The 12,575-nt window shown below is 41.1% G+C and overlaps 1 protein-coding gene across 1 annotated transcript in view; it reads left to right on the top strand.

The window, feature by feature from the left end:
• The first annotated feature begins 569 nt into the window (after positions 1-569).
• Anxa4 (annexin A4) overlaps positions 570-12,575 on the top strand; it is a 69,972-nt gene continuing 57,966 nt past the window's right edge. Inside the window, exon 1 of the mRNA XM_046432362.2 lies at positions 570-717. The gene's annotated coding sequence lies outside the window, so the exon portion shown is untranslated. The remainder of the gene's footprint in view (positions 718-12,575) is intronic.

Below are 12,575 nucleotides of genomic sequence, written 5' to 3'. Positions count from 1 at the left end.
TCCCGAAGTTTCTCTGACCTGCTAGGTGCAACAGGAGGGAGAATTTTTTTCCTCAAGGGAGATGTGGAACCGCTGGACACGTTTTGGAATGTATGTTTTATTGTGACAGAGGGAAATGAAAAGGGCCATTCAGACTTCACTTTCTACTTTTCCAGCCACAGGCTCCCCATGATCCTGCTGGAGTGAGAAAGTGCCTTTTTCCAGGGAGAAGGCTGGGATTCCAAGCGTGACTCGGGACAGGGCATTGAACTGGGCGCTGCCCACGCAGGGAGGGAGAGGGTGAGGTCGCCGGGCTTGGGTGACACCGGTGGGGACATCCGGACACCGGATAACTCGCGAACACACTGGTCCACTCTGCGGGGGCAGGAGCGGGGCTGGAGGTGCCAGGCCGGCTGGGCGATCTCGGCAGCGGGACGAGGCGCGGGAGTCGGGACCCCCGGGATCCGGGGACTGGTCGCCGCCTGGGGCTCGGGCACGTGCGGGAGCAGCCCACTCGGGGCCAGGCTGGCTTCTCGTGGGCGTCTGGGGCTCCAGGTGCGCTTTGTTTTGGGAGGGACTTTCCGGTTCCGTGGGCAGAGAGACAACCAGGAACTCGGGCTCAGTCTCCACCCCGAAGTGGGGCGGATCCGCACGGGATAAGACCCATTGCTGGGCCTGGACGCGGGTGTGACCTCCGCAGCCACAGAGGACTAGCGAAGCCGGGTCTCCGCACAAGAGGTAAAGGGATCATGACCCGGGGGTCCTGGGCTCCGGGAGAGGGGTGTGGCGGCCCGGGAGTGCCTCTCGGGGATGCCAGTCCCCAAGCTGATCCCAGTCCCCAAGATGATCCCAGGAGAGGGTGCCCGACGCCGGCCTGCGGGCGGGCCTGAGTGGCCCGCAGGGTGGAGCAGGGCCAGCCGGCTGGGACTCGCTCTGGGTGGGCCAGAGGGAAACATCACAGTCCCTACCCTCTGACACCATCCAGAAAGACACTCAGAGCAATGTGTAGAGCTCCGGATGCCAGTCGGAGACCTCAGCAGTTTATTGAGTCCATGTGCTGAGCTTGGGCACTAAAACCAAAGGATGGAGTTAATACTGCCTGGAGCTAACTCAGTCTAACACCTCTTACTTTTTAACTCTCTCTCTCCTTTTAAGAAACTTACTCCTTTCTCCTAGACTTTTGCCTCTTTATTCCCGTGTGTGTCTACTGATCTCAACACAGTGCCTGGCATGTAGGAATCTTATTTAAATATGAGCCCCATGTTGTGTGTGTCAGCGGCACAATTTCACTTTCCCCCTGTCTTTGATCAGCTGGGAGTCTTGGGGACCAAAGAGGATGGCTTTCCAACAGTCCACCAACTCATAGTGTTCTCCAAGTAGATGCAGGTCTCCTGTGAGCGTTTTAGAGAATTGTGGGTCCCGAGTCACTGGTATCTTTCATGAAAACTGGGCATCTGCTCTCTCCAGCAGATAGTGGGAGGATGGATAGGGCACCCTCCTTCAAATTGCCGATCCAGCTGACCATAAACTCCAGGACATACCACCTGCCCCTTCCATGCAGGTGGCTACTCATAACCAAGCCCTACTCTTTGGTTACCAAAAGAATTCTCAGATGACAGACAGGTGGAAGAGCAAGTTGGAGAGGAAGGGGACAGGAATGAGAAAATGGGTAAGCACAGCCATCCAAAAGCGGCTGACTTCCCAGAGTTCTATATGGCCAAGATCAGATCAGGGACTTGATACATACACACACAGACATAAAAGCACTGGACCAAGGGATTCTATGAATTTCCTCCTCGACAATCTTGCTCTTGGTCAAATATAATTTTTCCTCCAGAGCATTTTTAGAGGGTAACATTCATCATCAGGCTGGACCCACCAACCCTCAGCATTTAAAGGGTGAACTTCCTTGATGTCCCCAGATTTGTGTCCTGAGGCAGGTTTCTTTGTGTACAGCTTTCATTTATTTTCCTGATCTTGCTAATCTGCTCCTAGACTAAGCCTGCTCTTCTCCAAGGGAGATCAAGGTTAGTGGTAGGCATGGGGGATAGTGGTCAGTGTGCCAGAGACTACTTGAAGCTACAGAATAATCAAGAAGGGATTTTCCTTGGGCATCAGTTTTACCCAATTATTTGAAGGTTTAAAACATTTTTTTATGCTGGGCATTGTCGTGCCCATATATAACACCAGCTACTCAGGAGGCTGAAGCAGGAAGATCACAAGTTCAAGACCCACCTGGGCAACTCAGTGTGAGTGAGACCCTGTCACAAAATTAAAAAAAAAAAAAATAGAGCGGGTGGGGGTGGAAATTGGGAATGTAACTCCATGGTATAGCACTTTGCAAGCATGCATGAGTCCCCAGGTTTGATCCCAGTACTGCAAAACAAAACAAAAATCCCCATGTCTTAAATGAAAACAATCACAAAAATTTTGAAGTAGAATCCAAAAATCATATGCATTTTAAATCTAAAACAAAAAGCTTCGGAAAAAGTATTGTTTGGCCTTTGGACTGCAATTTTGCCCCAATCTAGCCCCTGAGGGTTTGTTCTCCCTGCAGTTAGGGCTACTTGCGGAGGCAGTTTGGCAGGTACTTCCGTGTCTTCCCTGGAGCGACTTTGAGTAACAGTTATCCTAGGGTCTTCTCATTTAACCTTCACTTCAGCCTGTTGTGAGGTTACTAAGCTTGTTTTACACATCCCAATGCTCCAAATCATGGTCTGAGGTCAAAGTCAGACCCCTTGGGAACTGAGGCTTAAATCCACTGTGGACACCAAAACCTGTCATTTTATCCTCTCTGCTCTACTATGATTTGATTAGTGCCTGGTTCATAGTGATTTGGTATCTAGATTTATGGTATCCTGGCTTATTAACTAAATCTTGATCAACTATTTTTCTTGACTTTCTTCTTCTCAGGGTGCCAAATGAAATAGGAGTGAAAGAAGTACAGCTGTTTTGATTAGAAAGGGAAGGTTGTGGGGGCTGGAGTTGTGGCTCAGGGGTAGAGTGTTTGCCTAGCACATGTGAGGCCCTGGGTTTGATCCTCAGCACCGCATAAAAAAATAAAAATAAATAAAATAAATGTATTGTGTCCATCTATAACTAAAAAATAAATATTAAAAAAAAAAGAAAGGGAAGATTGTTCTGGGTGTAGGGGCACACAGTGGCCACTCTAAAATCTGTTTTGTTTTGCAGTTCTGGGGATTAAGTCCAGAGGTGCTCTACTACTGAGCCACATTCCCAGCCCTTTTAATTTTTTGTTTTGAGACAGGATCTCCCTAAGTTGCCGAGGCTGGCCTCTAACTTGTGGCCCTCTTCCCTTAGTGTCCTTACTTTCTGGGATTACAGGTGTGTGTCACCACACTCGGTGTTGACCCTAAATTCTTGAGGGGCTTGGTGTGTAGAAGAGGGAATAAATTCAGTCTTTGTATTGTTGGGTAGAGTTTTGGAGGAGTCTTTCAAATGCTGCATTTGGTTGAATAAAAAGATGTCTTTTGAAACCTGTAGTCTGGGTGTTCTTGGAGTTGGTGACTCTTAGCAGGTAGATGTCTAGGTAGAGGTTTAGCAGTTTCTTCTTTACTTTTCTTTCCCTTTTTTCTTTCACTGGAAATTGAACCCAGGGCCTTGAGCATGCTAGGCAAGCACTCTACCCATGATCTACATGCCCAGCCCTTTATTTTATTCTACTTGTTTATTTTTGATACTGGGGATTGAACCTAGAATGCTTTATCACTGAGCTATATCTTCAGTTCTTTTTCTATTGAGACAAGTTCTCGATAAATTATTGAGGCTGGCCTTGAACTTGTGATCCTCTTGATTCAGCCTCTGTTGCTAGGATTAGTCAAGTGTCACCTCGCCTTGCCATTTTTAGTTTTGGGGACAGGGTCTGACTAAGTTGCTGAGGCTGGTGTTGAACTTGTGACCCTTCTGCCAGGAGAGCAGGTATGTGACATGCATCTGGCATGGCTGTCCTTTTCTGGGGCTGTGAAGGGCAGAAGGTTAAGCTAAAGTGACTTCTAAAGCTTTAGTTCTCAAACTTCAGGGTGCATCACAGGATTGTAAAGACTCTAGGAAACTTGTATAATATGCAGATTCTTGCCTCACTCCCCAAAATTCTGATCCAACATCACAGGTTGGGATCCAGGAGTATTTAAAGGGCTCCCAGATTCAAGTGTTGTTAAGACCTCACTTTGAGAAACTATACTTTAGAAATACTTATATGAGCATGTGTGGTGGCACATAGCTCTAATCTCAGCGCCATTGGGAGGCTGAGGCAGGAGAATCACAAGTTCAAAGCCAGCCTCAGCAACTCAGTGAGGCCCTCGCAATTTAGTTAGACCCTGTCTCAAAATAAAAAGTAAAAAGGACTGGAGTTATGGCTCAGTGGTCAAGCACCCCTGGGTTCAATCACCAGTATAATTTGATTAACAGATTTTTTTTTTCTCCAAACTCAACTCTTAGTTTTACGGTGCTTAACACCTCTAGACCAAATGGCGTTCCAACTAAAGGTTTTTGATTGTTGTTGTTTCATATAATTGAAACTGAGATGGATCCATCTGTGAAGATTAATTTCCTTAGGAATTTAGCGTTTCTGTCTAAGGCCTGTTGGTTTTATTGGGAGTAATTTGTTCGTGTTTGAACTAGACTGAAGGATATTGCTGTGGAAACCTAATCCTCCACCTTGGAAGACTCCTTTTTAAAGGTTCAAGTAGTTTGAAGTCAGTAAACAGCCATAGTACTTCTTGGTTCAGTGCTTGGTATAAAAACTAAAGTGAATGTTACATTCATAATTAGCAGCAGGGATAAATGGCAGCTAAAGGCCAGACTGTGAATACTATGTAAAAGACCTTTTGTATATATATCACCCCGCCCCATACACACACAGAATTAACCTTTTACAACCAGATGCAGAGCACAAGCTGTGTGACCTGTCACAGAATGGGAACACCCCCAAACTTCACCCCACCCTATTGCTCTGGAATCATTTCTCTGAGTCAAGGTGCTCAATCCCCTGAAGAAGTAGCAAATCAAATCATTACCAGAAGCTAACAGAGGGGCCCTGTGGTTACTGGGAACAAATTCTGATTTATGGGGAATTGAACTGCCCCCCTGCTTGAGAATGGAGCAGGGGTGAATATCAGCCCCCTGCATCTTCTCCCTCACTCCTCTTCAGGGAGCTGAGGCAGGTTTTCTCTGGATCCTACTTAGTGTCGACTTCTGCTATTCTTCTGTTTGCTATTGTGCAAAGACCTATTGACCCAATGGTTCTCATTCTCTGAGAGATACAAATTCCTATAAGGCTGTGATTAAAGCTATGGATCCTCTCTTAAGAAAAATAAATACATACTTCACGTTTTTTATACAGTTTCAAGGGGTTCACAAACACCATTTTAAACCCACTCATGGATATCTAGAAAGTTCTTAGATGTTGCGTTAAGAATTGCCCTGAAATTTGGCAATGTTTGTCAAAATGCATTTACCTTTGTTCTAACCATTTCAGTTCTAATTTATCCTAATGATACTTGGGCATGTATACATAGGCATGTGTACAGGATGGATGCATTGCAGACTTGTTTTAGTAGCAAAAGATTGAGAAAGAACGAAATGTCAATCAGCATCAATCAGCGAAGTACTGGTTAAATTATGGAATATCCATGTAATACAATACCTTGTAACATTGAAAAAGGATTCAGTTTGATAGGCAATGAATAGAATGATATTGAGGTATATTGTTTTTTTCTTTTTTTAAAAAAAGTAGAATACAGTTTAGCATAGTATGATACCATTTCTGTATATGAAAATGATGGGCAGTATATTCTTATGTACTTTCTAATGCACTAAATACTTCTGGAAGACACACAGGAAAATTATAACAGTGTGTGCCTTCAGAGGAGGGTGTGAAAGTTTTACAGACTTATACCTATGTACTTTTTTGTACCATATGAATTTTTATCATATTAATATATTACCTATTAATTTTTTTTAAAAATAGAGAATTACAGATAGTACCTGCCCCTTACCATTGTTTATGAAGAGGGAGAATGAAGTAGAAATGAGGAATTTATAATTATCCAATTTTTCAACCTCAGAATTAACATAGGATCCTATAGTTCCTTATTTGTATACAAAGAACTAACATGGTCCAGTGTCTAATGAGATGCAGTAGCCGCTACTCATTCTTCCCATATGTTTTCATTGGGTTATTGATTCGTTTGGCTGTACTCCAGCTGATTCCAAAAAGAATATAAGATGCCTTGAATTTGATGGTGGGGAAAGCTGTTTTTAAACAATCTGGTGTTTTTAAATAATCCAGTGTTTCAGAAGCAAAGAGAGGAGGTAAATGGGATGTCAGGACCTATTGAATAGATGTAAGTGGCTTACAGTCTCCATTAGTTAGGATAGATGTTGTCTCTCTCTCCCTATCCGCTCCTCCCCCCATCACAGGATTGTATAGTGGTTTGATTCACTATGTACAGACTCTCATGGAATAACAGGAGGTATGCTTAGGTTCATCATGGATGGTCAGAGAAGGCTTCCAGGAGGGGTGGCCTTTACATTGAGGATGGGATAGGTGAAGAAGGCTTATGCATGTGCACAGGGTTCACAGAGCAAGGCCAAGGCATTGGACCAGAGCAGAGTAGTCCCAGAAAATGGAGCTGGAGGGTCTCAGAAACTGAAGTTCTTTGTAAGCTGTGGGAGATGGAACAGATTTTGGGTAACAGGTCCTAGATGGTTCAAGGATCCCATAGTAAGAACTGGCCTGGACTGTAAATCCTATTTTCTTTTACATCTGCTCCATCGTCTGACGCAGTTATGTTGTAAATGTTTTGGATAAAATGAAAAGTGCTGACCAGATACCAGGAAGGGAATGAAGGCAAAGATTCAAAACTCAGAGAAACACGACTGCTTCCCTGCGCTAAACCCGGCCGTGACCAGAATTCATCTTGGACATCGTCTTCTTCCCTGGTTGACTTCATCTGGGAAAGAGGCCTGTCATGTGTGCTCCTGTGTCTCTCTATGATTTCCCTCTGCAAGGATGTTCAGATGTCATTATGTCTGGTCACATGCCTGTCTCTGCTACTCATCAGATCCTGAGCCCATCTGATGGCAGAGACCATGCAGCCTCTATCCTCCATCCTAGCACTATGCTGAGCACCTAGTAGGTGCTCCCTGCTAGAGATGTGCTGGGTGAATGGATGATTTCCCATGACCTGGAAAAGGTCATCCAGCCTCCAAGCCTGGCCTGCCACAAAATGATTCAGTTTTGAAAACTGCTTTTGTAGTCTTTGTGCCTGTTGACCTCTTCATAGTGTCCCTACACTCTAGGCCAACTCCAAACTAAATACTCTTTTTCCAAATAAATCTTATGATTTGTAGCCATAGCTGAAGCTTCGTTTTTATGGTCTTTCCTGACTGGAAAACTCTTTCCCTATTGAAATGCATTATTGTTCAAAGCCCATTCAAATAAGAGCTCTTTAAATCTCTCAGGGGACGTTTTACTCTATCTCCTGCCACTCTCTAACTGCAACCACAGTTCTTACAGGCTGCTCTATCATTAGATTAGCTCTACACCTGTTGTTTCTCTGACTATTACCTGCTCCTTGAGAGCAAGATGGTGTCTCTTCCATCTTTGTTTCTCCCTCAATGACTAGTACACAATAGGGGCAAAATAAATATTTAAGTACCTGTACATACAGCGAATGATAGTTCTGGAACTAGGATCTGAAGGCCACCTGCATAAGAGTCAGACTGGACTATGTAGGAGGAGAATAACCATGAATACTTACTTAAGCTTAATTAATAAGGCCTCTGGGTCCCACCCAAGATTTACTGACTTAAGTTTTAGAGTTCAGGGTGTCATCCCCCCTCCAATTTATATTTCTAAATGCACCCAGGTAACATTTGCACACTTTGAGACTTCCCCTAGATACCATGCTAAGTGGCTTACCGTCTCCATTAGTTAGAATCCACAACTGCAAATATCATAGCTGACAATATCCAAGACCAGAAGAAAGGGGAAGTTGGGAGACCAACTTTTCTTTTTTAGACTGGAGAAATTTCTTTCCTGGAAGACTCTAAGAAGGTTTATCCTTATTTCTCACTGTCTGGAAGTGGGTCACAGGGCCACACTTAAGTGATTCATGGCAGTTGGAATGGGGCTGCCTTGGCTCAATTATTATATCCTCCTGGGACCAGCCCCACCTTCCTGGTTTGCCAAGACTAATTCCTAAACAGAAAGAAGGTTATCTTAAGGAGGAAGGAAGGTGTAATAAAGGTTGATGATATTGCCTATTCTTTTTTTTTATGTTGATGGAACTTTATTTTATTCATTTATTTATAAATGGTGCTGAGAATTGAACCCAGTGCTTCACACTTGCTAGGCAAACACTCTACCACCGAGCCACAACCCCAGCCCAATATTGCGTGTTCTTGAAGAAATCCTGCACAATAGCCTCTATCATCCCAGTTTTATGCCAGAATAAGTCAGTTTTCAGATGTGGGTTAAATCCAGAAGACAGAGCAGGAACTGGAACTCAGCTTTTTTTGGATTATCTGCCTGCTCCCTGTTACAGTCTATACCAATAACCATGTGTGTGAAGAAAATTGAACTTGGAGTTTCACAGACACTGTAAAACAGATTAGGCCAATTAGGAGTAATGCATATTTCAGTGGATGTTTTGAGAATTTTAATATTTACATAATCTTTGGAAAACACAATTTTTATGGACTTCATGTTTATGCATTACCTTTATTAATATAATCTCTTCCCTTATATTTGATGTAAGATCATGAATGATAGTCCATACCTATGAAATGCCCACAGGGTATTTTATGGACCTTTTCAGGCATCTATAGAACCAAAATTCTCAAACTCAAGAATGCATCAGAATCATCTGGAAAAGCATCCTAAAACCCAAAATGCTGGGTCCCACCTTCAGAGTTTTAGATTCTTTATGTCTGGGGTTAGGCCTGAGAGTTTGTACTTTTTAAAAAATATTTTTTTGGTTGTAGAGGGATGCAATACCTTTATTTTATTTATTAATTTTCATGTGGTGCTTAGGATTGAACCCAATGCCTCAAATATGCTAAGCAAGCACTCTACCACTGAGCTACAACTCCAGCCCAAGAATTTGTACTTTGAATAAGGTCCCACGTGCTGGTCGCAAGGCACTGTGAATAGACTTAATGCCACTGAATTGCTAATGATAAACTTTGTGTCATACCACTGTTGAAATTGTACTTTCATTACTATTTGTCTCTCAGTGGTGTGTTGCAGTATTCTTATACCAGCCTATTGAGAGGTAATGATTAGATATTTAGATCAGAATGTGGCTCAGTGGTAAAGCACTTGCTTAGCATACGCAAGGCCTTGGCTTCAGGCCCCAACATTGGTGGTGGGGGGGAATTAAGGGTTTTGCAACTTGATTGTTAACTATAGCCATTATTTAAAATTAAAGCATATGAACTTATGATTCACTAAATTATATTAAAATATAAATATCTGTAGATATGTTATATTTTGGACAACTCATTCCCTAATTCTTTATTACTTTTTGTGTGTGTGTGTGTGGTGCTGGGGATTGAACCCAGCACTCTACCAAAGAGCTATATCCCTAGGCCCTCTTTATTATCTTTTACTGAGATCTGTTATCTATTACATGCATACGGTAGAAATAGCATGAAAGAGTATGCTATTGCCCTTCTATTCCCGATTTTGAGTTTAGGGACATTGCATTAGTCTTGAAATCCTTCAGGTTGGAAGTAATTACACCAAAGAAATGGCTACAATTCAGAGTTCTTTCCTTGGAGAGTTGTCTGCTAGGCTGATCAGCACACCCCCAGCCCTACCATTTCTAGTGGGTGGGGTTGCGGAAGGTTTGTGGGACCTACCAGCTCAACTTTCCTTAACTGAGCTCTGCCCTTTTCAAATAGCCGTGCCTTTGGGTATTTTTGCTGTGTCTAAAAAAGAAGAGGTTGTGACTAAGTTTATTCATTGGGGAGGGGAACAAGATGACTCACACAGTAAGCAAGTTGATTTAACCTTATGGGCAAGAGTTTCCTCAACTCTAAAATGAAGGGGATGAGAGAGAGAAACTAGTAGGAATAAAACAAAATGATTATTTTAGCAATTGGGTAAGATTTTTGTTTTATTATGGGAAATTTCCAATATATACCTAAATAGAGAACAGCAAAATGAACCCCACGTAACTATTCATCATCCAAACTAAACAATTATCAACATTTCACCAAAAACGAGACTTTTTAAACCATTGAACTAATAAAAGAGAGGAATACAAAAAAAGGAAAAGATGGAAGGTCTGATTTAAAATTTTTCTCCTATGTTTTGACTGTATAAAACTATAAGGAAGATATTACATTGGAAAATATTTATGATTAATTTTAGGTATAAGATATTAAATTCTGTAATATATTTACAACTTATATAACTGTTAGCAAAGCACCAAAATCCTAAAAATGAGCAAAAAATGCTAATTGATAATTCACAAGAAGAAATATAAGTAGGTAAAAAAGAGAAAGATTTAATGTTCCTACTACTAATTGGAAAAGGCAAATTAATAAAAAGTTTTAATATAACATTTAAGTATTAAATTGTAAATAAATAAGCAAGAAAGCAAGCTGGCAGATGGCTGGCTGGGCTTTGCACATCATTATAAATTTGGAGGACAACTGGAAATATTCATAATTATACATCACAAATAATGGGTCAAAAGAAGAAGAAAATATCCATAAAGCTAATTATAAAGATTGTTGTTATGGTATCAAAAAAGAAAAAAAAAACCTGTGGTGCATACTTGTAATTCCAGTGACTCAGAAGGCTGAGGCAGGAGGATCACAAGTTCAAGACCTAGTCTCAGAAAATAAATAAAAGGACTGAGGGTATAGCTCATGTTAATGTGCCCCCAGGTTCAATCCCCAGTTCCCCTCCAAAAATGTTGAGCAACTAATAATATGGACATTGAGTAAATTATATCAATGATGGATGAATAAAAATTCTGTAAAATGATAAATTTGAGTCAGGTGAGCATGCTGCTTGAGAGGCCGAGGCAGGAGGATCATGAATTCCAGGCCAGCCTCAGCAACTTATTAGACCCTGTCTCAAAATAAAATAAAAAGGGCTGACAATGTAGCTCACTGGTAGAACACTCCTGTATTCAATCCCCAGTACCACCACCACCACCAAAAAAAAGAATATAAATATGGTGATAGTGTAGACTGTGGAAAGTTAACTGGAAAGAGTAGACACAAAACTCATATACATACTGTGATTACTACTATGCTAAAACACTAAAGCAACCAGAAAATAAAAGTAGATGGTATGTTTACATTGTTTTAAGATGTTCTTTTCTGTGTTTAAAGCTGATTTAATAATTTATGAAATAAAATGAAAGGGAAAATAGATTGCTAAAGACCTTCCAGTCTCTCAAATTCCATGAAAGTTAATTTTTTCCATTTGTAGACATGGAAGATCAATTATTTTCAACCTTGCAGTGGAAAATTCTGCCTCTCCCCATTCTTTGGAGTTTGGGAAAGGAGTTTATCAGATCACACAGGCAACTTAAATAATAACAGGGGGGAAGGTGAGGTTATAGTGACAAAGTTAGTGCTAACAGTCTGTGATCCATACTTCATTATTACTACTGTCCAATCTTGAGGTTGCTAAAACAGAAATAAAGCCAAATAATTCATTCTGTCATGTACATAAATTATTTTTTAAATTCAAAATAAATAAAGGTTGAACTGGTTATGGTGTTGCACACCTGTAATCCCAGCAGCTTGGGAGGCTGAGACGGGAGAATTGTGAGTTCAAAACCAGCCTTAGCAAGTGCAAGGCACTAAGCAACTGAGTGAGACCCTGTCTGTGAATAAACTACAAAAAAAATAGAGCTGGGGATGTAGTGCCTCTGAGTTGAATCCCTGGTACCAAAAATAAATAAATAAACAAATAAACAAATAAATAAAATTTAAAAAATAAATAAATAAAGGTTGTTTGTAAAAAGTGAACTAATATTTGTTTTATCTTTTCTGTGACTTCTTAAGGTGTTAGATTAAATTTTCTATGACCTCTGTAAAGGGTCTTTGTTTCTTTTAGAAAGATTCTATTTTTATGTAAAAACAATTTAGTGGAAACCAAGCAGTAGGGGGAAAAATGATATTTAGATATGATTTGGTAAGCCCTGTTAGATATACACATTTTTTTTGTAGATGGCCGGAATGCCTTTATTTAATTTATTTATTTTTATGTGGTGCTGAGGATGGAACCTAGTGCCTTACACATGCTAGGGAAGTGCTCTACCACTGAGCTACAACCCCAGCCCTCACATATGTTTTTAAAATCAAAAATTTCTTTTCACTTGATTAAACTGGAAGAAAAGAAGGATCCTAGAAAATTAATCTTGACCTTGATGTCCTAAGTATGGGATATTTAAACCAGAATCATTCATCTTAAAGGATTTGTTATTGTGCTAGTCATTTTTCATCTCCTGTTTAGAATATTATGTTATTCTCAAACCTAAGGAAATAAGTATGTTCACACAAACAATTATTTAGAATAAATTATGACATGTCAGGCACTTTGC

This window comes from Marmota monax, unplaced genomic scaffold (assembly GCF_021218885.2).
Source record: "Marmota monax isolate L192 unplaced genomic scaffold, Marmota_monax_Labrador192_F-V1.1 WCK01_AAM20220418_F8-fsc00106, whole genome shotgun sequence".
Taxonomy (NCBI): Eukaryota; Metazoa; Chordata; class Mammalia; order Rodentia; family Sciuridae; genus Marmota; species Marmota monax.
This window is presented reverse-complemented; position numbering and strand designations above follow the sequence as displayed.